This window comes from Dama dama, chromosome 28 (assembly GCF_033118175.1).
Source record: "Dama dama isolate Ldn47 chromosome 28, ASM3311817v1, whole genome shotgun sequence".
NCBI classification, from domain to species: Eukaryota; Metazoa; Chordata; class Mammalia; order Artiodactyla; family Cervidae; genus Dama; species Dama dama.
This window is the reverse complement of record NC_083708.1, coordinates 3,711,288-3,715,485: the sequence shown is the minus strand read 5'-3', so window position 1 is coordinate 3,715,485 and position 4,198 is coordinate 3,711,288.

Sequence of the window (4,198 nt, the reverse complement as noted above, 5' to 3'; positions counted from 1 at the left end):
TAACATATATTTATATATGTATAAATATACATTATATTATATAAAATTATAATTATATAGTATAATTATATTATATTATAATATATAATATTATATCATAATATATAACATATAAATATATAATATATATATATATATTTATATAATCACATATATGTTTTCATCTTTATTTTATTACTGGTGAGGTCCTATCCATACTTCTAGTGTAGAGATGTAGTTTCAATGCAGGAGATGCAGGTTCCATCCCTGGGTTGGGAAGACCCCTGGACTAGTAAATGGCGACCCACTCCAGTATTCTTGCCTGGAGAACCCCATGGAGAGGGGAACTTGGCAGGCTGCAGTCCACTGAGTCACAAAGAGTTGGACACGACTGAGACACTGAGCACACATGTACTGTTTTTCACACTAAAGTAAAAGGGATCATGGAAGTGTGTGAACATCAGGAGACTGGGACCATAAAGTCCACCTTAAAGTTTACCCACCACAGACATTAGAGATCAGTTATAACCAAATCAAGGGCAAAAACCAATTGCTTGTGTATGTATATTATTTAATTCAGTTCAATAAGAGGTCAATAACCTCTCAGAATTATTGGACACTATATTAAATAGTAGTTCCACCAATTGACTGATTTGCCAATAGTTTACTTTAGAATTGTTTATGAACGATTCCCATAATTATCTCTAACATGGAAAAAGCAGCAAATATGAAGTAGTAATAACATTCAACCTGGAGAATCCACAGAGAAAATCTTTAACTTTATGGTTTCACTTAGTATGGATATGTAAATTGATTGGATAGTACATAGGTAGTCTGAAAATAGTTTTCAAAATGATTCCACTTCTATATTTATAGAATTGATAACCTTGAACTCTAATTTTTCAGTGAAGTAATGCCAATAATTATTTGTAGTTCCATTTTTCATACTCTATATTATACTTGGAAATATCAATTTAAATCTTGGGAGAGAATTAAATATAAAAAAAAAAGAAGAATATGGACATCAATGATATCAGATGATAAGAAAAGATACTTTAAAAATTATAAGCATAGCTTTTGTTCCATTTACTTTGCTTGGTTTTGTTTCATTTTTTCAGACTAATGTTACCTGATAACAAATGATTTGTATTAAGAAGAAAAATAAAGTTTACTCAACTTATGTATTATGAATTTTGTGTTTAAATCAGTACAAATACTCTTACTAAGGAATTTCAGTTTTTGTTGTTGTTTTGTTTTTTCCCCAGGAGAAATTGGACTATTATATAAATATCAAATTAGAGAAAACTTATAGTGATACTTCAATTGTTTCTCTCTAAAATCTGTTAAGAGTGAAGAGATGGCCATTCAGAATTTTATTAAACATTTTCTATTGTGATTTGGAACTCATGATTTTTCTTGACAGGTTGTCTACTTGAGAAAACACTAATGGTCAATAAGCATTCCTTTACGTGTTTTTATTTTCATATGTAACTTCCCAAGAGTTTTTAACCTTTGTTCAGGTAACACCATTTTTAGTTTTAGTTTAACTGGCCTCCTTGGAACGCTGTCTAGTTTTCACAGTTCCATGTAAACTTGTAAGTATCTACCATATTCATTCTTCATGAGATCTGGAGTGCAGGAGGAGCTAAGATGGCGGAGGAATAGGATGGGGAGACCACTTTCTCCCCTACAAATTCATCGAAAAAACATTTGAACGCTGAGCAAACTTTACAAAACAGCTTCTGATCACTAGCATAGGACATCAGGCACCAAGAAAAGCAGCCCATTGTCTTCGAAAGGAGGTAGGACAAAATATAAAAGATAAAAAGAGAGACAAAAGAGTTAGGGACAAAGACTCGTCCCAGGGAGGGAGTCCTAAGAGAGGAAGTTTCCAAACACCAGGAAACCCTCGCACTGGCAGGTCTGGGGGAAATTTTTGAATCTCGGAGGGCAACCTAATCAGGAGGAAAAATAAATAAAACCCACAGATTACATGCCTAAAAGCAACTCCCAGAAGAAAAGTACCCCAGATGCTCACATCGGCCACCAGCAAGTGGGGGCTGAACGGAGAAGAGTGGGCAGCATTGCTTAGGGTAAGGACCAGGCCCAGATGCCCTGAGGGCAATTGGAGGGAGCTAAAGTGAGATAGCAACTTAAACTGTAGGATAGCAAGAGAGAGCGATAATTAACCTGCAAAAAACGCTAATGAAGACACTGCTGATCCATTCCCAGGACAAAGGAAAGACTGAGTAATTCCAGAGAAGAGCTAGCTGGCTGCAGACTGGCCCATCCCCCTTGCAGGAGACAGGGGGGAGGGGAAAGGGGCAAACTCGACCCCAGAGACGGCATCCCCTACCAAACTGCAAACAGGCTTCCAGTCAATAACCAAAGACTTCCTGAGATTCTGAATGGTTGACATCCACCGGGAGGGTTGCAGCTAGAGACCAGCTCCCCAGAAGAGACACAAGGTGCACCAGATCAGTGCGCATGGAAACTGAGGCTGGGACCGTGGAGGGGATAAGGTGCACTGCACCTGGGGAGAGTGCGCTCGTCAAGCTCTTGGCTTTCTGACATAAGGGTGGTGTCACCTGCATATCTAAGGTTGCTGATATTTCTCCCAGCAATCTTGATTCCAGCTTTTGCTTCATTCAGCCTGGCATTTTGCCTGATGTATTCTGCATATAAGTCAAATAAGCAAGGTGACAATATAGGAGAGTAAATTTGCTGAGTACAGAGATAGGCAGAAGATTAATACTGATGATATTGTTGAACTAACTGCTGCTGCTGCTGCGGCTAACTCGGTTCAGTCATGTCCAACTCTGTGCGACCCCACAGATGGCAGCCCACTAGGCTCCCCCATCCCTGGGATTTTCCGGGCAAGTACACTGGAGTGGGTTGCCATTTCCTTCTCCAATGCATGAAAGTGGAAGTGAAGTCGCTCAGTCTTGTCCAACTCTTAGCGACCCCATGGACTGCAGCCCACCAGGCTCCTCCGTCCATGGGATTTTCAAGGCAAGAGTACTGGAGTGGGGGGCCATTGCCTTCTCTGGTTGAACTAACTACTGGGTCCTTAAACCTAAGCTCACCTACCTTTGTACTTTAATTTCTGTGAGGTGATTTGTTTCTTTAATATTTATGTCAGCTGGCAATGAGTTTTCTCTTACTTCCAGCTAAGCACCATGACTCAGGAGCTGGGCATAGGTTAACTGGGATCTTGTTTCAGTGTTTCACAAGCCATACTCACACGTGAACTGAGAGTACAGTCTCATCTGAGACTCAAGGTACTCTTTGAAGAAGTCAATTTCTTATGATTGTAGCAGGAAGGCTCACACTATCTTGCCATCTCACATAAGAACCACTCTCAAATCTGAGAGTTTTCTTTCAGGTCCTGACTACAGGACTCTTCTACAGAGATTCTCACAGCATAGTGTTAACTTCAGAGGAAGCCCTTCTGATATTGACAAGTCCATCCAAGATGTCTCCTTAACTCAAAGTTAAATGATTATAAACCTTACATATATCTTCAAAATTATGTCATTTCTGTGTATACCCTAATAATGTAGTATTCTGTATATTTATAGGTTCTATTGGCTCTCAATGGAAGGAGATTATATACGGGTGAAAGCTTAGAGATGGTAATCTTAAAGCCATTTAGAATTCTGTCTACCACAAGATTATTTTGAGCACAATTTTATTAACTTTATTTACAAAGGTGTGAACATGAGCTGATTACTATTTTATCCCTAGGGTAATTTGCTACTTAATAGATATAAATCATACAATTGACTACCAAGGGAATGCTTTTAACTAATACTGAAGCGGTATGAAATATCCTGAGCATTCTATTTTGTAATAACTCATATTCTACTGATTGTATCTTTTACTGTACATGTTATATTTGGTATATTTGGTTAAGCAGAGACATTTCATATAAGACCTGATCTGAAAATATCTTCCCATTGGCCAGAGTGAAAGACAACATGAAAACTGTTATAATCAATAGTAGTTCCTACTTGTCACAGTTCATGGATTAGCTATTAACTATGTACTCTTAATACTGAATAGGCTATGCTAGCAATTTTCTTACAACGTCTTCTGAATTTTTCCCTTGAACTCCATTCCAAAAGATTTAGCTTGATAGAAATTAGCATGTAATGGCATATGTCTGGGTGGTGGTTGTGGATTAGTTGCTAAACTCTTTCTGACTCTTGAGACCCCA